General features: G+C 47.7%; 1 protein-coding gene across 2 annotated transcripts in view; it reads left to right on the forward strand.

Annotated features, from left to right (window-relative positions):
* Positions 1–1,538: 1,538 nt before the first annotated feature.
* ACY1 (aminoacylase 1) overlaps positions 1,539–22,749 on the forward strand; it is a 134,556-nt gene continuing 113,345 nt past the window's right edge. The window contains exon 1 of one of the 2 annotated variants that reach the window (XM_085625181.1): positions 1,539–1,670. The gene's annotated coding sequence lies outside the window, so the exon portion shown is untranslated. The remainder of the gene's footprint in view (positions 1,671–22,749) is intronic. The other variant, XM_085625182.1, reaches the window with a different exon arrangement.

Raw genomic sequence — 22,749 nt, forward strand, 5'->3', positions numbered from 1 at the left:
CAAAGTCAGCGAGGCGCGGAGAGCCGCGCCCAGAGAGGTCCAAGCCGGAGATCTAGTGCTTCTCAGAGAAAGAAGGCCCGGAGGGAAATTCAAGACGAGGTATGAGAAGGGCTACTGGAGAGTGGTCGACAGGCAAGGAACCATGGTGACTGCATGATGAGGAGGAGAACTAGTCACCAGGAACATATTGTGGTTCAAAGTGGTGAGGAACCTCTCTGACACCAATGGGACTACTGAGGTCAGGGAAGAACACGACCCAGGGGTTCCCCCTGCCAGCTCGCCCAGTCCCAGCCCCCAGGGCGGCCCGGGGTCGAACCCGAATGACACTGAGAGCCCTGATGGTGAGAGCCCTGATGGTGAGTCCGGGAGAAGGGCATCACCAACAACCCAAACCCCGGCCCATCGGGGGAACTCGAGGTATGTGCTGAGAGAAAACCCCAGGCCCAGCAGCCGGCTACGAGACTTTGCGTGCCAAGTAAGTGACGCTGCTGAATAATGTTTGAACTGTTGTCAAGAACCGAGTTGTAGAGGGATGTTACAGTTAGCACTCTAGCCTCCGGCTAGAGCGCGTATGTATAAAAATAAAGGGGCGGGCGAACGGAGCTAGTTCGCGCCCAACCATCAAACGAGACGGCTCCTCATTCCAGCGCTACGCGCTAGTGGCAGGTCATGCAGCGCGACCCCCAGCCCCCCCCCTGCTGAGTCAGAACAGAACACAACGATCACGTGGTGCATTATAACGTTATTTCAAAATCAAAAAAAAGACCTATTCAGTTCATGTTTGCGCAACTCAAATTCTAATAAATTAAAAGCTATGTAAAAAGAAAACCAGATTCCACATTAGCCCCGACCCCATTGGTCGACCTTTTATCACCGACCATATCAAAGTTTACTATTCTAGATACCGCTGTTCATAAGTGCACTGAAACCATGGAATGGTATAAGCAATCTGAAAACAAGACAGCTATTTAAAAAAAAATGTGAAGTCTTATCCTATGTTCACATGACGTTTATTTAATGCATTTTTATATAGCACGGACTTTACCCGAAGGTGTCAGAGCGCTGTACAATAGAACCAGTTACGTTACATGACGAAATGTTACAAAATAGAACGTTACAAAAATAAACAGGAGACTGAAAGAAATAGGGTAAAACCATAGAAGGCAAGAGCACAATATCAAACACAGCAAGTAAGGGTGAGGAATGTACAAGAAAATATTACAATGTTAAAAATATATATTTTTAAATATTAAAATGACATTTCTGGCATAATTATGGCAAACATTTGGGAGGCTGGACTCGTGCTCGAGCTTTTAGGGCCAAGCATTTCAGTTGTTCAGCTCTCCCTATTACTTTTCTTTCTCGCACACCTCTCCTGTGAAGTACCATTACCAGAGCACACTTGGATACGGCTTCGAAAGCCAGCGAGCGCATCTGCCTCGGGCTCACAGGCAGGGGTCATATAAAAACACAGCCCATGGCTATGGCCCAGTGACAGCCAGTCAAAACCGGCGCCGTCAGCTCTAAACCCGCCCCCTCCCGGCTATTGGTCTAGCTCCATGGGGGGTGGGTCAGCCATGTCTGGAGTGCCTTCGCCCTGTTTTAGTTGCTGAGAGAGCATTTCCTGCTTTGGTGGGGAGCAGCTGTAGCTGGCGGAAGCAGAGGAGTGGGTAAGGTGATCATTCTGAGGCGGGTGGGACCTGCTGAGGGTCGCGGGGCTACGGTGCTGACAAGCTTGCTCCAGTCCTGCCACGCCAACCTCAGTTTCTAGAGGTTTCGCAAGGGCTTCCATGTGCGCCCAACAACAACAATGCAGGCTAATCAGCACTTGGACTACCTCGCCGAGGGGGTTCCGTGGCACCCCACTCTGTTATTGGATCATCCTAGATCCATAGCAGTGCCTCAGTTAGCATTTCACTCCAGCACTGAGGGCAGTTCAGTGTTTCGTCTTTAAGTTGTATATTCTATTCATCCAGACTTTGGCAATGGTCTTGGTCAGCAGCCATTAAAACAAGGCAAGGGTTGTACAGCAGAGATGTTACTTCTAAGACAGCAAGAAAAGAGAGTTAGGACAGCCGTAGTAGCAAGGCGTATTCCTCCAGTCTTTCCATTGTTGAGTGTTGTGCAGTCCCTGGAAATGCACAGCATCAGCTGGGCTCAGAGGACCGTTCCAAGAGTCGGGCTGCCGCTGGAGCTGTCTCTTTCCTAGTTCCGTTCACGCTTTCTGGAATCATCCCATCCTTAATGCGCCCTCTCACGTTTTAGTGTGTTGCATCAAATTATTGACTCTACCCTTCGTGTAATCTTTTATTCGTGTTTGAAGCTTTAGTGTTGAAGGTGTGTTTTTGTCCTCTTCTTGAGGTACCTCTGTTTCCTGCCTGAACTGATTACATCTCCCATTAGTTCTTGCTCCTCTGTCTTTTGCCCAGTCTGCTTGTCCCGGTATGGACAGTGAGTTAAAAATATGCCCTGTTACATGCATAATATTGGTCCGGGTTCCTACTGCTAACTCTCCCATGGTGGTTAACCCTTTATTCCTAATGGCCAGCCCAGTCCTTTGTCTGAGTTTCATCCCTATTTCTGGGGTCTCAGATCAACTCTCCGTCATCTCATCTTGCCCCTCTTTGTAACATAATGTGTATTAGTAAATCGCACGTTCACCCAAGGGTATCTTGGCACTGAATAACAAATGTTTGTTACCCAACTCAATGGTACTCATTTTACCGACCTCAAAAGGATGAAAGGCTGAGGGGACCCACTGGGATTTGAACATGAGGTTGAACACTGGCCCCTACAGTGGACGCATTAGTCCTCTAAGCCAGTGGTTCCCAAACTTTTGACTCCTGAGTCACCACTGGAAGCCGGGGACCCCCAAGCAATTTGTAGGATTTAAATTTCAAACATTAAAACAGTAATTCGAAAAAAATTAACACACGTGTGCACACAATACTCGAATTACTAATGATTTTAGGTGCATATTTACAAGTCCCTATCACCATGGGAAAATCACTTTTTGAGACGTTCCCGTGGCGATAGGGGCTTCGCCTTGTGGCTTAATACTGCCTTGTAAATAAGACCCCCTTTCACCCAATGCTTAGCGTGAAAGGGGTGGGCAGTGGGTGTTGCGGTGGGCGTTTCCCCTGCAACACCCATTGATTTTGACGTGGCCCCCTATTTATAAGGGCAGCGTAAATGGGAGGCAGCGCCAAAATTAAGACCAGGGAAAACTTGGTCTCAACTTGGCGAAACAAGGAGAAATGCTTCATTTCTCCTCGTTTTTGCAAAACGCCTTGAATTGTTAATGTTCAGGAAGGCGACCCCTCCTGCACATCAACAATCGTTAAAAAAAAAAAAAGACATTTTGTAACTTCCATATGTGGGTTTGCCTGATCTCCCCCTGGTTGGGTTTGCCTGATCTCCCCCTGGTTGGGTTTGCCTGATCTCCCCCTGGTTGGGTTTGCCTGATCTCCCCCTGGTTGGGTTTGCCTGATCTCCCCCTGGTTGGGTTTGCCTGATCTCCCCCTGGTTGGGTTTGCCTGATCTCCCCCTGGTTGGGTTTGCCTGATCTCCCCCTGGTTGGGTTTGCCTGATCTCCCCCTGGTTGGGTTTGCCGGATCTCCCCCTGGTTGGGTTTGCCGGATCTCCCCCTGGTTGGGTTTGCCGGATCTCCTCCTGGTTGGGTTTGCCTGATCGCCCCCTGGTTGGGTTTGCCTGATCGCCCCCTGGTTGGGTTTGCCTGATCGCCCCCTGGTTGGGTTTGCCTGATCGCCCCCTGGTTGGGTTTGCCTGATCGCCCCCTGGTTGGGTTTGCCGATCTTCCCCTCTGTTGAGTTTACCTGATTGCCCCCCCTTCTGTTGGGTTTGCCTGATTCCCCCCCCTTCTGTTGGGTTTGCCTGATTCCCCCCCCCCTTCTGTTGGGTTTGCCTGATTCCCCCCCCCCTTCTGTTGGGTTTGCCTGATTCCCCCCCCCTTCTGTTGGGTTTGCCTGATTCCCCCCCTTCTGTTGGGTTTGCCTGATTCCCCCCCTTCTGTTGGGTTTGCCTGATTGCCCCCCCCCCTTCTGTTGGGTTTGCCTGATTGCCCCCCCCTTCTGTTGGGTTTGCCTGATTGCCCCCCCCCCCTTCTGTTGGGTTTGCCTGATTGCCCCCCCCCTTCTGTTGGGTTTGCCTGATTGCCCCCCCCTTCTGTTGGGTTTGCCTGATTGCCCCCCCTCTGTTGGGTTTGCCTAATTGCACCCCTCTGTTGGGTTTGCCTGATTACCCCCCCCCCCTCTGTTGGGTTTGCCTGATTGCCCCCCCCTCTGTTGGGTTTGCCTGATTGCCCCCCCCTCTGTTGGGTTTGCCTGATTGCCCCCCCTCTGTTGGGTTTGCCTGATTGCCCCCCCCTCTGTTGGGTTTGCCTGATTGCAACCCCCTCTGTTGGGTTTGCCTGATTGCCACCCCCTCTGTTGGGTTTGCCTGATTGCCACCCCCTCTGTTGGGTTTGCCTGATTGCCCCCCCTCTGTTGGGTTTGCCTGATTGCCCCCCCCTCTGTTGGGTTTGCCTGATTGCCCCCCCTCTGTTGGGTTTGCCTGATTGCCCCCCCTCTGTTGGGTTTGCCTGAATGCCCCCCCCCCACTGTTGGGTTTGCCTGAATGCCCCCCTCTGTGGGGTTTGCCTGATTGCCTCCCCCTCTGTTGGGTGTGCCTGATCACCCGTCCCTCTGTTGGGTGTGCCTGATCACCCCTCCCTCTGTTGGGTTTGCCTGATCGTGCCCCTCCTCTGCTGGGTTTACCTGATCGTGCACCTCCTCTGCTTGGGATGCCTGATCATGCCCCTCCTGCGTTGGGTTTGCCTGATTTGCGCCCCCCCTTGGGTTTGCCTGATTTGACCCCGCCTTGGGTTTGCCTGATTTGACCCCGCCTTGGGTTTGCCCGATTTGTACCCCCGTGGGTTTGCCTGATTTGCCCCCCGTGGGTTTGCCTGATTTGATCCCACCTTGAGTTTGCCTGATTTGACCCCTCACTTGGGTTTGCCTTATCCCCCTCCCCCTTGGGTTTGCCTGATTGCCTCCCCTTGGGTTTGTCTGATCAGCCCCGTCCTCCTTAGGGTTTCCCTGATTGGCCCTCTCCCCTCCATTGGGTTTCCCTGATTGGCTTCCCCTCTCCCCCCCTTGGGTTTCCCTGATCGGCCCTCTTCCCCTCCCCCCCTCCTTGGGTTTCCTTGAACAGCAGTTTTCCCCCTCTCCCCCTTGGGTTTTCCTGATCGGCCCTCTTCCCTCCCGCCCGGGTTTCCCTGATCGGCCCTCTCCCCCCCTCCCTTGGGGTTGCCTGACCCACCCTCCTTTGGGTTTGCCTTATCGGCCCTCCCCTTGGGTTTGCCCGATCACGCCCCCCCGACCTTGGGTTTGCCTGATCGTGCCCTTCCCCTTTGGGTTTGCCTAATTGGCCCTAACACCCCCTTAGGATTGCCTGATCTGCCCCCCCCCCACCCCTCCTTGGATTTACTTTATCGACCCTTCTCATTTGAATTTGCCTCATCGACCCTTCCCCCTTGGATTTGCCTGATTGGCTTCCATTCCCGGCCAGCACCCCCCTCCCCCCTTGGGTTTAGCCCCATGGTTTTGCTTGATCCACCCTCCATCCCCAAGGGTTCACTTGACCCCCCCCCCGGGTTTGCCTTATCGCCCCTCCTTGGGTTTCCCCCTTCAATTTGACTGATCAACCCTTCCCATTGGGTATGCCTGATCTGCCCTTTCACCCCTTTGGTATACCTTACCGTCCCTCTCCCCTTGGGTGTGGTTGATCCTTTGCTTTGCCTGACCTACACACCCAGGCCCCCTTTGAAGGTTTACAACACAATATGGACCTGATCCTTTAGCTGAACGTGATAATTGGAATTCCCTTCACCATCATTGGTCACACAAACTTGTGTGAGTCAACAGCAGCTACAATGATACTGTCTGTTGTGGGGAATCCATGTTCGCCTTTATAAAAACTTGTACTCAGTCTCCCCCAGTCAATCCCACCAAGTGGTGTGAAGCGTCAACAGATGAGAAAAATGGTGAAAAGGTTAGCAGTGCCTCACGGGAGTTACACCATGGGAGTGTGCAGATAGGTTCTCACCCGCACACTCAGGTTCTCATCATCAGCAACTGCCAAACCACAACAAAAGAAGTGTGAAAAAGTCAAACGTCAACGTGCTCAGTGTGGTGTATCGTGAGGCCGGCAATCAGATACCTAATCAGTATGCCCGACTGTACCAACCCAATTAAGGAATAACGGGAACTGAACGTGAATACCGCTATTCCAAAGATAAAAAGAGCTAGACATCCACTGGCTAACCTATTTTATTATGTGCTTTGGGTCTGCTCACATTAAAACCAAGACAAACTGTTGCCAACTATCTGTTTTGCACTACAAAACAGATAGTTGGCGGGATTGACTGGGGGAGACTGAGTACAAGTTTTTATAAAGGCGAACATGGATTCCCCACAACAGACAGTATAATTGTAGCTGCTGTTGACTCACACAAGTTTGCGTGACCAATAATGGTGAAGGGAATTCCAATGATCACGTTCAGTTAAAGGATCAGGTCCATATTGTGTTGTAATACTGTGTGTGTTGGGGGACCTGATCTGTATCCCTCTTGAGCTCCTTTTTGTACGTGGCCCCTTTGAAGGTTGCCTGATCTGCCCACTACCCTGGTTTTCGTATTCTGTCCCTCCATGCGGTTGCCTGAACTACAGCTCTTTGTCGGTTGGTTACCTTGCCCCTCCTCTCTTTGCGTCTTGTTTGATATACCCCCATATTTGCCATTTCCAAATGTTTGCACCCTTTGCCTTTTCCTACTTTGTATCATCCCCCTTTTGCAGCTGTCCAATCTGCTGCCTCCCTCTTAGTGGTTGCTTGTCTTTTGCCTCAACATTTTAGTTGCTTGATTTGCTACCACCCGTTGTGATTTCCTGATGTGCTGTCCCCTTGCCTTCTATGCCCCTTTTGCGGATGCCTGATTCCTCCCTCCCCCACGGGCTTTCCTTATCTTGACCCACCCTTGGGGGTTGTCTGATCTGCCTCCACTCTTGGGTGTTGTCTGAAATGCCCCCACCTTGGGGGGTGGGGGGGTAGTGCCTGATCTGCCCCTACCCTTGGGGTTGCCTTATCTGTCCCACCCTTGGGGGTTTCCTGATCTGCTCACCCCATTGAGATTCCAGATCTGCCCATCCGTGCTTTTGCCTGCTCTACAATCCTTGTGCTGTTGTTTGTTCCGACCCACCTATCTTTGTGGTTACCTGATATGTTCTACCTTTGCCATTGCATAATCCGTACCAACCCCTTTCAGGTTGCCTGATGCGCTGCCCAGCTCTTGCGTTTGCCTGATCTGCTACCCTGCCCTTGCCTGAACTGCTATCTCATGGTTGCCTTGTATACTGCTCCTCCCTTTGGCGGGTGCCTGCTCTGCACCTCACTGCTTTGGCTGTTGCCTGCTCTACCCACCCTGCTCTGACCCCCATACCCCCTTTGGTGGCTGCCTGCTCTTCCACCTCCCCTCCTTCATTGTTCCCCCCCCACCCCTTTCACTTTGGTGGTTGCCTGCTCTGCCCCCTCCCTTTCTGGTTACCTGCTCTGTTCCCTTTCCTTTGTGGTTGCCTGATTCCTCCCATACTGGTTGTTTCAATTGACCTTTGCTTCTCTTTTTTAATGTCCTACTTCTCTGGCCCATACACTCCTTTCCCTGAACTTCTTTAGTTTGATAAAAAACGTTCTGCTATTCCATGCAGTTTTAGCTGTTCACTTGATTGCCCTCTTTGTGGTTGCCTCAGTCTGTCGGAAAACGTGTCGTTGGTACACCCTAGAGTCTAGACAAGCGCCTGGCACGTTTTATAACTGGGGTATTTTATGAACATGAAATGATAGGAGACCCCGTTATTCTTGATTAGGAAATATACATTTCTCACATATTTATTTAATACAGGTCTTGGTTTACTTGGCCAGGGAGTTGATGAAATACCCAAACTGAATATCCTCCTGAGATATTATTAGCAACTGAGTATTGTCTAATTTCCAGTGCTAATTTTGGGTGTTGACCCACTTCAGTGTCCATGTTACGGCAGTGGTGCTCATAATTTTTAACTGTCCCAAATGGATATAAAGTTCTCTTTTATTCTTCCTAAGGTCCCTCTGTAGAAACCCCTGAGGTTTCAGTGCGTTGGGGGCATTGCTGGCATTTTTTGATGGTGCATGTTGCTTTACGTCTACCGTTTCTCTCTGCCAAGTCTTGAAGGTGGCTGCTGCGAAGTACCAGGCTAGATGCTAATGTCTTTGTTGTTTTGCATATTTACGTATTGGGAACAGCTGTTTGCATTGTAGGTGGCATGCGACCTGCTGCGCGTGCATAATCAAGCTATGAGAGAACCCTTGACCACTGTGAGAAGCTGGCTTGGTACATGGTGTACACTTATGTAAGTGGACACCTTGCACCAATCCAGACAACCCTTATGGTGATTTTAATGGTCTTAGACAACCGTAGAAAGCTCTCGAAGTGGTAGCTGCGAAGAGCAGCTTTCAGGATTAGTCCAGGAGTGTAAAGCAGCTTGTTTTACCAGAACATAATCTTATAGGTATAGATTAAGTGAAAAAGAACCACACAGTGTATTTATAAAAATATTTAATTATTATAAGACACTCGCTAATACATCCAGATATCCTAGCCGGAGATATATAGAATGCACACAATACTTTTCAATAGAAACAGGTAAGTAGCACGAAATACACAGTGGCCACCAGCGGGAGACCAAACCATATACTAAAATAGTGGTATGCGAACCACGACTCAAGTTAAGAGTATACCCAGAAAATGTAGAAGTGCCGGGGAGCCAAGGATCCACCCGAGGTAAGTAACCAGAAACCCCATGGAGAACACGACTGCGGGCTCAATACAAGTCAATGGGTAAGTTGCGGTTGCAATGTTAAAGAAGTACCCTTTTCAGTGGACCCTGAAGAAACCCTGTGGAGGACAGGAGGTTGGAGAGCCACCACACCCATGGATACCCTAGGATACCTAGGTAAGTTTGGTGTATAGGTGTGAAGTGGCGTTGAAAACCGCTGTAAAACTCAATGGAGGACTTCAGGAAGATGCCGCTGCTGGAGAAGGTGAAAGTGTCTGGTGGAACCCAAAGGTGGATTCAGGATGAGAAGTACCTGCAAGCAGATGGGTCAGAGTCTATGCCACTTGGAAGTGACCAGGAGGTCTGGAAGACGAATGCCCACCGCAGTCTAGTGTTGCAGGAGTATTGGCGGTGACCTTGAAACAGCAGCTGTGGGGACCAGGCGACGCTGTGGAAGACCAGGAGTTGTGCACGAGCTGTCCCACGTCGGATGTCGAGAGTTGAGGGGTCGGGTCTGTCGGAAGCACCAACAAGCCTTTGCAACTACAACCAATGTGGAAAGTGAAGAAGGTACAGTGTTGGGACCAGCAAGGTCCAGTTGACTCCCCACAAGCAGGGGGAGTTAGGGTAGGCCTGAGCAAACAGGGGAGCCTGCAGAAATCAAAGGAGACCCTCGAAGGATCCACAGGCCGGAGGCACTGGAGTCACAAGAGGACCTTGAGCAGCTCACCAAAGATGCAGGCCCGCTGTGCAAGTGATGCGATGACGACAAAGATCTTGGTCACAGGAGATGCTTGAGGTTGGGGCTACTTGGAGCCCGAAGATCTTGGTGGAAGGAAGCCAGCAAGCCTTTGCAACTGCAAGTCGATGAGGTGTACAAGGGTTCGGTTCCTGCGGCTCCGACAAGAGATACTGGCTTCAATCTTGGTGAGAGGACAGGGCTGGTCTCAAGGGATGTGAAGAACCACCACCTGTGTTGCTGAGCCTTTCAGAGTCCGTGGGAGCCCAGGACTAGCAGACCGGTCAGCTTAGTTGCAGAGCCTGCAGATGCAGGGAAGTGACTCCTTCACTTCAAGGGAGATTTCTCCAGGTGTCTTAGATGCCTACAGGCCTTGGAAGGTTCCTGTATGGAGCACAAGCACGGATGTTGCAGCAGACGAGCAGGGCGACGAGATCAGGAGCAGCAGGAGTCATCCCAGTTGCAGCCTTGAAGCCCGGAACAAAGTTCAGCAAAGTCCAGAGTGCCCAGACGGTCAAAGTAGAAGTGGTGTCTTGAAATTAATCTTCTCCCACGATGAATCTAGGGACCCACCCTCGGGTAAGCCCTTAAGTACCCTAGGGAAAGGGTTGGGACGATTCAGGGTTCCCTCCCAGGGAAGGGGTCAGACAGTGGGGAGGATGCTCCCATGTCCTTTGTCCAGTTTTGCGTCAGAGCGGGAGCCAATGGCTCCCTGAGCTGGTTTGAACTGGACTATGCAAGGAGGGCACCAAATGTGCCCTTCAAACAGACTGAGTGGTGCTGGCAAGCGTTCCCACTCAGCCCAAATACACTGAACCCTGTCTGGGAGGTGGTCACATCTCCCTGTGACAGAATACCTATTGTTCTGCTTTCTCCTGCTCGAGCGTGGCTCTGCAGCAGGAGGGCAGAATTGTGTCTCTGGTCGGCAGCAGCCATATTGTGCTGTCCGGGTCTAGAAGACTGGTACTGGGAGCACTGAGGGCCTCCCGTAGGAGCTTACAGTGTGGGGGTATGAGTACAACCTGTTTGATACCAATCATGATGGGGTTAGATATAGCCAGTTTAGAGATGGTCATCGCGTAATGACGCATGGCCACTCTATGTATCGTAATGGCTGATGGACTTGCAACCCGGAAGAATGGACTCCGAAGGCTGTAGGGGTGTCTTGCTCATGCAGCGTCACCCTCACACTTAGAAGCAAGCACCCTGCCCTCAGGATTGAAAAGCTTGCTTTAGGGGTGACGGTTTTAAGTGCAGTGACCTTAAATATAGGTAAACCTATATCTTTTGTAAGTGGTGCTAGCATCAGCTTTCACAGGCTGCAATGGCAGGCCTGTAATTTTTATTTTTGTTAAATATTTTTATTGACTGCAAAAGGCACATTAACATACAGATCTCTGCGCCTACAACCCGGGGGCCGGCTACAGTGTTGCAAATATTAACCCAACAGCACCGGTTATCCCACATCCCAGAGGCCGGGCATCACCGTGTGCAGCCGGCACAGCTCCTGCAGCATTCCAATTCACTTTCACCGGAAATCCTTGTCTTAGGAGCGACCCCCTGACAGTTGCAAGGTCTAAGCATGTTTTACCCGTATCCTGTTGCTCCCGGTTCCGTACCTTTGGCATTAAACTCTAAACCCCCTATCCCCGCCCTGGAATCCCACCAGGCCCCCCCAGCCCACCCACCTATTTCAAACTGTTGAGGTCACCTGTCAGCCGCCACCGTATCAGTAGTTGTGCACTCAATGCCCACCCACATCCCGACACCTTGAAGCATCCCTGAAGATCTTCATCACCTCTAATCTGGTCCCTCCAGTGCGGTTTTTATGCCTCCACCCCACCAGCACTCTCCCCAGGATCCTCTCTCTGAACTGCCTCCATGCTGGAACACCCCAGGGTGCTTTCCGCTTCCGTATCTCCCCAGCCAATATATTCCGCGTACAGTGCCCAAAAGTTTTTGGGCCGGCTGCGCGGCGGCAGCAGCACACTGAACCTCTCTGTCTGAGTACAACAGTAGAGTACATCACGTTTCCACTGCGCCACTGTGGGTAATGGGCCCCGCATCCAGCACATCGCGACGCGCCGTTTCGCAACCAGCATCCCCATATCTACCAAACGTCGCGCCGCCCTTGGTACTACCCTGGAGTGTCCCAACAGGGCCACAGACGGATCTGGAGCCAACTCCACCTCTGCCACCCTCGCTATCTGCCGATAGATCGCCTCCCAGTAGCCGCGTATGCCAGGGCAGTGCCACGCCAGGTGCATAAAGTCTGCCACTGGGTGCTTGCATCTTTCACACGTCGACTCTTCTCGCAGGCCATAACGATGTAGTCGCTCCGGAGCATAATAAATCCTGTTTATAAATTTGAAATGGACAAGCCGGTGTCTGCCATGCAGGGAGATGCGTCGTATCCCCGAGCAGCAGTATGCCCACATGGCATCGTCAATTGTAATTTCAAGATCTCTCTGCCATGCCAGTCGGGCCTTAGTGTACTCCTGCGACCTTTGCGACTGCGCTGTGCGATATAATGTAGAGATCAACTTATGGGGATTTTTGTTCTTAATAATAAAGGACAACTCCGGAACCTCCGGTGGTTCCGCCATGTCATCCCCCAGCAGCTGTCTCCAAGCATGTCTAACTCTATGGTATTGGAAACGTTGCAACTACGTGCCACCCCCTACCGACGCGGCCACTTCCTCCCATGTCTTAACCACGCCGTTCACGAACATGTCTCCCATGGTGTGTACACCCAACGCTCGAAGTGACCGCACCACCCCCTCTTCCTTGCAGGGGGACAGCCACACCGCCCAGTCAAGTGGCATTGCCGGTGAATAGAGCTGCGCCCCCGACGTGCGCTGTAATATATTGTTCCAAGCATGTCTGGTTGAATTCAAAGAGTCTAAGAACCCCGTTCGGCGGTCCGGTGGCTTGAAAATGACAGCGGGGAGCGGCGCTGCGAACAAAGTCTCCAATTTGAGGTACGGGACCGCCCCGTCCCCATGTATCCAACTGTGCGCCGGAGTCCCCTGCGCCCCCCTGTAATACAATTCCAGGTCCGGTGCTCCCAGGCCGCCCAGATGGTAGGGCAACGTCAGGACCCGCCAGCTGATTCGTGCCTGCTTGCGGCAGGCCTGTAGTTACCGTTTGAGTGGTCTCTCATGGGTGGCATAATACATGCTGCAGCCTATGGGAGACCCTTGGTGTACCTATGCCATGGGTACCTTAGTACCATATACTAGGCCTTAGAAGAGTACACCAGTAGCCATTTTAGGAGGTAGCAACATAATTACCATAGTCCAATTTAGAGAGAGAACACAGTTACTGGGGTCCTGTTTAGCAGGATCCGAGTCAGACTAGTCAGAAAAAAGTGGGGGGTAACCATGTCAGAAGGATCATACACATTCCGCGATATTAACTACCAACATAGCTCAAGATAAGCACCCTGAGGGGAGAGTCTGTTTACTACTAATAACTTCTTATCCATGTAGCTTGATGATATTTTGTTTATCAATATTGCACGGTTGATATTGAAACTATAACATTATGGTAGAAAATACCACCAACACAACACCGACCTTGGCGGGATTATCCACTCAAATGCATCTTTCACATGCATTTGCTGCCTTCTGTGCCAACCCAGTGCAGTGTAAACTGAGGAAGCTCTGAACCATATAGAGTTCAAAACACCTTATCATTTGGACTCTGTACGATGGCTGTTAGGTGTCAACATAAGATTACCCTTTTGCACTAAACAAGGTACAGTTTGTTCTAGACGTTACTTGCATCAGGCACAACAAGCATTCTCTGTTCCCTTTTTCATCAGCACAGTTCTTCCTCGAGATCTGCCTGTACCTTGTAGCACAGATTACTGCTCACTCAGCATTTCACAGTGAAAGCAGACTTTGCCTTCTCAACGAGCACTCAGCATATTGTCATACTCATGTACTCCAGGATTGTAGTGGGGCCGCCAGGACATCTCGATTCTACCAATTTCTAGTGGGTCTTTTAGACACACCACACGTGTCTTACCCGGAAATTTCCATTAAGACAACTTTCGACTGTAACACATGGCAGGATTCTGTCTTGGGGTTTTGATTGTACTGGCGTGATTCTCCTATGGCATTCTCATTGATTTAAGACTACTTTGTTCACCTGACGATATACGTGTTTACCGCCTCATTTGTCTGTGTTCTTGGAGTGGGGTACCGATTTTACGTTCATGCCATCAGTGGCTTGCACCTGGCAGCTATTTATGTTCGCGCTTAATAGAGACTTCTGCATTTGACCGATTAATGCCCTACCGGGATGGAATTATCACCGGTGTAGGGATTATGCTGTTCTGGAAATAGAGCAAACAGCCCTGAAGATTCAGAGACCTTTGTCTCTCTGATGAAACACGTGTCTGCTGGCTCCTTTGTTCACAATTTATTAAAGAAGACTAGACATCTTTGTTGGATTTGGCTCAGTTCTGTTTTTATGCATTTACTTTGCCTATTGTAATATTGTATGTGTGCACGGGTTTTGTTGATCTTTATCATGTGGTAGGGTTTTTCCTGCGCAAATTAAGGGGTTTTAGGGTTTCCCCTTCCCAGTTTAGCACCATACCAATTTGTTGTTACTAGAGACACATATACGTTAACTAGCTGAGCGTCATTTCTTCCTTTAAACACTAAACCTGTTCTTTCTGTACTAAAAAATATTGTCATTGTTGACCTTCCCGTCAGATCCCCTTCACCCAAGTACATATGTTTAAAGCCAGCAACATGACATGCAGAGTGCTTCATGCATGGATTTTAGGCTGCTTGTATGCCACACCCTTAGATATTTCCAAGCCCAGACAATCTGTTGAATGACTCATCACTGTATTGTGGAGGTTGCCAGTAGACCCATGCAACCTGTAAAATATGCGAATTGTGCAGCCAGACTGCGGGTTAGAAGGGCTGAGGACTTAACAGTACCTGACAGCTAATCCCTGGGCCATTGAATCCTAAAATAGAAGTAATGCTGGTGCAGCGAGCAGCCTGGTATTTGTGAATTAGATTTTTCGTAATACACCCATGTGAGGGAGTGGTAATTTTCTACAGGGGTAAGTAAAAGGAGTGCAGGGGGGTGGGAATTGTGGACCAATACTCGATCCCTCCTCCCCTTGTGGCCCCTTCCAGCTCCCGCCCCCAAACCCTAGCATTGATGGGAAGAGGTGGAGCCGAAAAGAGATCCTTAGTGTCTTGGTGTAGAAGGCCCACCACCACTGGTGACTGGTCATGAATGCCCAAAGTTCCCAGTCTGTGCTACGGAAAAAAGGTTCCTGAAGACACGGGTCCCGAAGTCCACGCTCACGGCTTGAAGTAGCAGCAAAGAGGTCAACACATTGTCTTGTGTGTTCTGGATTGGATGCTCATTTTAGGACACGTTGGACATGGCATCTAAAACTGCTTTGCCAGTTGACACTGGCTTGAAGAAACGAATGGACTGTGTTTTGAGTTTTTTGGGGAGGAGGTTGCTTCTCTGTGCTTGGACTGGTGCTAGGGCTTTTCAGGACTTGACTGTTGCTTAGAGTCAACTAAGTGGAGCATTTCTGTTGTGCCCTTCCACACCACACTGCTTCCCAGTACACTTCCAACCGGGTGGACCTGCGCTGGCCTTCATCCTATCAAGGAAGGTTGAGGCTTCATGGACACACCACATCAGCAGCGCTCTATGCAGCTCTCGCATAACTATAGGTTCATTGGGATGTCATTGAAATACTCTTGTTTAGAAGTCCGGATCCTAGTCTTTAGTCAGCATTTCTTCCTTGTAAGCTCCCAGCAGGCCTCCTCTGTGCTCTCAGTGGGACTCTAGGCCGGCTTTTCCCGTGCTCCACTCTTGGTTTGACCATTGGACTCCGGGCTGAGGGTCATGTTTCAGCCACTCTCCCTGTTGGGCTCCCCGGGGACATTAAACCCCCCCCCCCCCTCCCCCTTCCATGCTCTGCACGGACTTCGAATTGACCCTGTCTCTGAATTCTGGTGGACTGACTCCAAATCCGCCCCGCACACACCACACCGTGCCCTCGAGATATCCTTTCTCACCCTTCGTCCCTCCCCCTCACTCTTTATTGCCACATCGTTTAGACTGCAGCCCAGTTCGCGCCGTGCAGGGCAGCTCGCGCCGTGCAGGCCGGGTTATTTCTAGCCCGGATTCCCGGTGCTCTGGGGACAGTGGCAGGACAGGTCGCGCAGCAGGAAGGGAGATGAACCTCGGTGCTCCAGGGAATATCCTGTACTGCGAAGGATTAAAGGAGCAATCCGAGCATCACTGGCAAACGAGCTGCAGGAGACCCCCCCCCCCCCCCAGCTCTGTATAAATGAACCACATTACAGGGAGGAGCAGGCATGCATTTGTTGCAGTAGTGTAAGGGCTCATGAATACTGACCTTTGATAAAGGGCTGGAGTGAATTCTGATACTATCCGTGCATTTCATGTACTAAATAGAAATCTCTCCTCCAGTATAAGCCGTGTGCTTTCTCCCTATGGAATAATAAAAAAAAAAACAGACTATAAATTTGGCTACCATAGGCCCTGCACGGGGAACCAAGAGCATTGGTTTAATTTCGATGTTTTTTCGTGCACCCAAGCCCTAACCTTTGATAACCTGCAGAAGAAACACTCCCTCTCTAAATTGATTTCTTACATCTTAGCTATCAAATCAAAAATAACCAAACTGGGACCCCCCTACAGAAGCCTACCTTATTTTACTTGCTCAGTGGAATTCGCCGGGGGTGGGAGTGGGTGGGGGGTGTTATGTAGTGTCCAAAATATATAAACTTTGCTTAACCTTAAACCTAATTTTATTCCCTCATCCAGATGATGTGGTCAAATCAGTTTCAAAACTCTCTCACTCTCGTACGCGGATAAGGCTTGGACTAAAATGTCATCCAAACTGCTTAAAAACAAAATTATTCCATCGCCAAACCTATGCAGTTTTATTGCATCTCATTTTCTGAGCTGGACTCTAACAATTTTAACTTAAAAAGCTATTTTGGACTCTGAAGCTTGTTGGCCATGCAAGGAGTCCTGTAGGGATCTGGAACCCTTTACTGATTGACCTGTAAATGGTCGACCCCATATTGGCATAGCATAATCAATCAACTCAAAAAGATATTCAATACAAACATCACTTTAGACTTTGCTTTAATACCATTGGGCTCATATGCAACCCCGTCACCACCAGACGTTTCAGGCAGTGGCCCTTCTAGATAGATCATCTATTAACCATTGCACATAAAATCATACTGTTTGATTGGAAGTCGTCCAACAGTGTGCCATTCCATACTGGTGGACATGGGTCACTTCTCCCCGAAGTTACCCATGTCAATGTGAGAATCCTGGAACATCAAAAAAAATGGAGCACTCTTGATGACTTCATAGCCCACATGTATTGAGCTTATTGATGCCCAAGGTCCCGCTCTCTTTCTCTCATGTTAGGTGCTTCCTTTAGATTTAATATTATCTGTTTAATTTAGCTGCCAAATTAATTTTCTTCTACAATATGCCATCTCTCCCTCCTATGTATACGCTAATTATAACAATATATCCCGTTCCGATGTAGACATCTAATTCCGACTATTTACGTTTTATATTCTATTTCCGGATGAATTGAAACATTTATTATTATTATTGTCCACCCGTCTTTTGCTGATGATGCGTCTTATTTTATTTAAAAACAAAACTATTCTTTGGAACACAAAAAGGGCTCTGGTGAATTCAATAAAGGACTACATATGTGCGTAGACTTCTTCCCTGCAGATCTGAAGTGCAAATAGTGCAGGTGCCCTACACACATCTATAGCGAGCCTACTAAGACCGCACATGCGGCCTAGTTTAGTGGCAGAGTTTGGTGTGAAAAAGTCGCATGTCAAGTTCTTGGAATCCACTGTGACAGAAATGAACTTATTTTTTCCTGTGGCATTACATACCACATTTCTACCTTTCCTAATTGCTAGAATAACAGGGTGTACTATTACTAATTAAAATGTACTCAATTTATCAGTAAGGAAGGGGCGAGTGTTGAGTTGGTCTTGCTGGAGTTCAAAATGTAACCCGGTGATGTCACTAGTAAGCATTTATCTCACTGAGCTATGTTATGGGATCTGTGTAAAGCTGCCCTGAACGCAAATCTGACAGTCATGTGCCACGTTGTGTCTCTTAGGAGTAACATGGAGTATTCCATATTTCAGATAAGGTTTTCACTTGATATATTATGTAATCCAGGCTTGAATAGGGCTCATCTGACACTGTAATGGGTAGAGTAGTCAGAGAGGGAATCCTTGTGGCTTTAGGGTGTGCATGTGTGATGCTGATAGTGTCACATTGCCAATAGGTTGGTCTTTGGTGGTTGTGTAAATGCGGTGGTTACTTGGTAGTGTAACCTGTGCTGTAGTTGATGTTACCCTACCCTGCATCGCTGGGTGACTGAATGTTCAGTTCTTTTTAGGAGGCGTCAAGGGCCATGTATTAACCCCAGGTTTGTTCTTTGACAAATATTGACTAGAGATTTGAAATCTTGGCTCTGGTAGTGGTTTGCCATTGTGATAGGCCGTCTGCCCTTTGTATACTCAAGTTCGTGGTAATATTGTACCTTGGAATATACTGTGCATTAGAAAAAAAAGAAGTATATTACCTTACAATTCCAGAGGCCTGAGTAGGACTAGTTCTTCTTTACAGTAATCCCCAACAGCAAAAGAATACAAACCTTTTAAAGTGAGAGAAAAAAATCATCACAATATGGGAGCATAAAAGGCTCAGTACCCCACGTGGTTAACATACTAGGCATTCAGACCGTATGACATCACCATCCCTTGGAAAACTAGGCCTGCCTGAGATAACACTATTACTTCTCTAACAGAAAATAGTTGTCTTTATGATAATAGACCATTTCTATTCACTGTTCATTTACCCCAGGGGTCTCCAACGAGTAGCTCGGGAGCTACTGGTAGCTCGCAAGTACCTTCAAAGTAGCTCTCAGAGGTGAAGTCAAGCCCAGTATAAAATTTAGAGAGCAGGTGCCTATTAAAGAAGGCAGCACTGCTCATCTCAAGACCCTTAGAGTGACAGTCACCAAAACCTATGGCAGTAACTCATACTTACACTCAAACACACACTGTATCGGCGTATAGGGCCTGCCACTTGACACTCTGTATCCAATCTCAATATATCTAAGCCACAAGGAGATTGACCATGTACTAGTCCCTGCTTTATCAATCACAACATGTGTGTGAAAAGTGGACCATGAAAGAAGTAGGCAGCAGTAGCATGTGCAGTAATCAGTGCTGGCCCACCAAAGTGTGGGACTGCAGGAGTCAGAGTGAAAATGTGACAGTTGGGTGCATGATCAGCTCAAGACCTGAGGAGAACAGGGCATGATCCAGACCAGAGAAAATTAAGAGACTCATCAGCATTTATGTGAGTTCATAATAAACACTATTGTTTCCTGAAAGCTACGCCTGGTGTCAAGCCCCAGCAAATGTGTACGCTAGCCCCCATTATAAGGGTGTTAGCTCTAATATAATTGTGTCAGTTTCTGGCATAATAGTGCCAATGGCATAATAATGGTCATCCTTTACTATTTCGGGTATTTTTGGTCAAGTTGTGGTATACTGGCAGCCATCATTACATACTAGGAGCATGACTGGCCTACATTTACCTATTCCTGGAATATTAATGGTCATGACTGATATATGGTTTCTGGCTTTCCTTCTGGAAAATTGAGTTTGTTTGCCCAAAGTGGAAAGTGGTATTTGATAGAAAAATGTACATTTTCAGAAACTAAACTGATGAATGATAATTCATGTTAAGCTGGGGAGACCTACTGTTGTACTTATGTCTTTAGTGCCGTAGGGCATGTCAAGATTTGAATGTTACTTCATAAGTCAGGTGGAGGCATTTTATGTTGATGGAACGTTTTCCTGGCATTTCTGATGGCAACCGCACCTGGAGTACTTGGGTGATAACTACTGATAATCCTGCTTAGGGTGGTCATAGTGCAGTCACTGTTTTACAGTTCTAAAATTGGGTAGTAGCTCAGGAAGACTTTCTTTGAGTAGAAGTAGCTCTCACTTCATAAAAGGTTGGAGACCCCTGATTTACCCCATCGTGCTTTTTCTTAATTTATAGATTGAAATGTTGGATAAATGCTGTTGTAGGATGCTGTACAGTACAGTAGTACAGTTTAAATGGAAGAACCAACAAGACTCAATAATAGACTCAGACAAAATTCAGATTAATTAGTTATTGTATTAAAGAATCAAAATTCATTAAAATAAGCAATTTTGTAAGTACTTCGGTCAAGAATATCACAGCTTGCATTAAAGCACCAAACATTAGTCAAATCTTTATAGAGTGGTTATAAAATTTAGTTTGCAGATTTACAGAGTCCCTCTACCCTTTAAGGCGGAAGAATGGTTCAAATTTCTAACAGCTCAAGTCCTTTGGAAAAAGGGGAAAGGATCCAACTTGAAGTCCATTAGGGGTGAGTCCATTAGCTTAGAGCTAAAGATATAATGGAAAATAGAAATGGTTTGGCAAAAAAGGTCTCAGTCCGACAGCTACAGATTGTAGCATCGACAAACAATCCAAAGTAAAAGATTGATCAGCATAGCATCCGGGTCTCAAGTAGGACAAATCAGACTGGAGGTTGTTGCCCCTCCTCTGGGGTTTCTTCTTTTATAGAGTTTTTAGCAATGTCCAGTGGCGTGGCATCACATTACCATCGAAATACTATCACATGTCCATGTTCAGGCCTTGTCACCCAAGGTAGTTGAAACATCCAGGCGGTTTCTTATGCTAGTCCTGAAAAACGAAAAATTGTGAGTCCAAACTAGCCTAGTATCAAATAAAAAGATACAATGTAGTCTGTCCATAAGCATAGTTGAAATTCTATTCCCACAGGAATATTTCACTGTAAACATTGAAGAAACATTCAGGAATGTCAGGGGTAGCATGTACAGAACCAATAAAGAAACATTGACCTAGCGCAAAATGAACCATTGTATTAAATGAGGGAAAAGGTCCGCACTAGAGAAAAATAATTTTGAGAAGGTCTTCAAGTTAGCATCGCATGTTTAAATGAAATGAGCTCTAATTTACTTTGAAGATAATGTAATTAAATCAATTCAAATGAAGAATATGTAGAACTTTCACAAATTTTTATTGCATGAAAATGGCTAATGTTAGAAATACCCTACTACCACAAAATGTCGCGATATTCATATAAATGCACATTTTCTAATTTCATCCTACAAAATTGTTTAATATTTCATAAACTATAGTCTCTAATATCATATTACAAAATATCAAGCTTGTACTTCATTGCTACACATTTTTGCGCTGACTGTTCTAACTGGTGCATTCTCAGTAAAAAGCATGAAAAACAAAGCCACTTCACTTAGCATCACAGTTTTCATCAATGTACCTTAATAAGCAACATATGCATTCACATTTATTATTTCAACTCCTTTATATGTGTTAGTGTTGTCTTATAAATGTGTTTACTTTATTTCAAGTTTTAAAGCATGCTTTTACGGTGCTTCTACTTCACTTGTCTCTGTATCATGTGTCACTGTGTCTAATGTGTACTTTCCACCTTTTGTGTCTTCTGTGTATAAACCTGTTGTGTATTGTGATTTTTGCAATCATGCTGCATCAAGACAAGGAATCACGCTGACTCCTTAAAGACAAAGAGTGTGAGCGACATCAAAAGGGCAGTGCGGTTTCAAAGGGGCAGTTATCGCGTTGAAGTCTACTGTTGTGGTCTTGTGCGTGTATCGTTCATCGGTTGATTGTTTTTAGTTCTCAAATTTTGGGGATCGGGAGATGCATAGTATGTCCATGCATAGAGCGTCTGACAGGAGGTTTAGTGTATTTATTTGGAATTTTATAATTTATTTAATTTAACAGATGTTACTGTGGATAGTTTTTTGACCAAAAAGACAGAGAAAAGAAAATAGGTTTAAGGTTGTTTTTTCCCCCTACTATATGATATTTTTCCCTTTTGGGGAGAGTTTTCTTGTTCAAGAGGGCTCCCAACCTTTTTTGCCCTTTACTGGCAGATGAGGTATTCAAATTAATTTCAATAACTTTAGGTGTGTGATTTTCTCATTATTTACTAAACATGGAGGGCACATATACAAATGGTTTACTAAAGCTGAAACTCTCTGAGGAGGTGGACCCTAGAATCTGGGAGGTCTGATTGTTACTCAGATGAGAACACATTTTTCCAGTACAAAGCAGATGGCCGCTGCGGAGGACACACAATTGAGCGTCTATGCTGTGATCCATTTGGGGGTGATTGCCGTAATGGTATAAATGCATGAAGCCAGGGGAAGTTCCATTTCTTCCTCCTTAAACAGATGGTCTCATCTGACATTTATTCCCATGGCCTAGGGAGGGTCACTGTATGTTCTGCAGAGTTTGATTTCCCTTGTACTACTCGGGGACGGGAGAAAGCATTTGCTTAAATGCAAATATGTTCAGGGGTGACACCCTGGTTCTGAACAGTTGCCTGACTCTCTAGGACATCTTGGGGTCAGGAGAGACCTTCCCTGTGCCAACTTTGGGTGTTCCCCCTTACTGGGGTAGAATGCCCATGGCTCCCTGAATTTCCTGCTAAGAGTAGCCTTCCTTTCCTACTGTTACCCTTTTTAAAAGGGGAGGTCATTGCATAGGATGCAATCTAGAGGGAGGTCAACTAAGGGTATCCCCTAATTCTCGGGTGACTAAGGCCACACCTCCCCTGGGCTGCCCTTACTCTCCTTACCTCTTGTGGCAAATATTCATCTGGGGACTCTAACCTGTCAGCCACTAGTGTATGACTGGCACCTGTGTTTCTCAGGGTAGTGGTCGGGATTCTATTTACCTTGAGGTGTTGGAAGTGTTTACCATCACCCTCAGGGATCAACAGCTTACCATCTGAACCCTTTTCACAGTGAAAAATGAGGACCTTCTCATATGAAAGGTCCTTTTCTAAGGCTGTACAGGCCAGCCCAGTGGTAACCTTTCTCTTGGGACAGGCCACATCCCCTCTGTGGTGCCCTGGCTGCTGACAGTCGAACCTCAGCCTTCTATGTAAGAATGTTTATAGACCTGGGTCCCAACTACTCTGCT

This window comes from Triturus cristatus, chromosome 9 (genome assembly GCF_964204655.1).
Source record: "Triturus cristatus chromosome 9, aTriCri1.1, whole genome shotgun sequence".
Classification (NCBI taxonomy): Eukaryota; Metazoa; Chordata; class Amphibia; order Caudata; family Salamandridae; genus Triturus; species Triturus cristatus.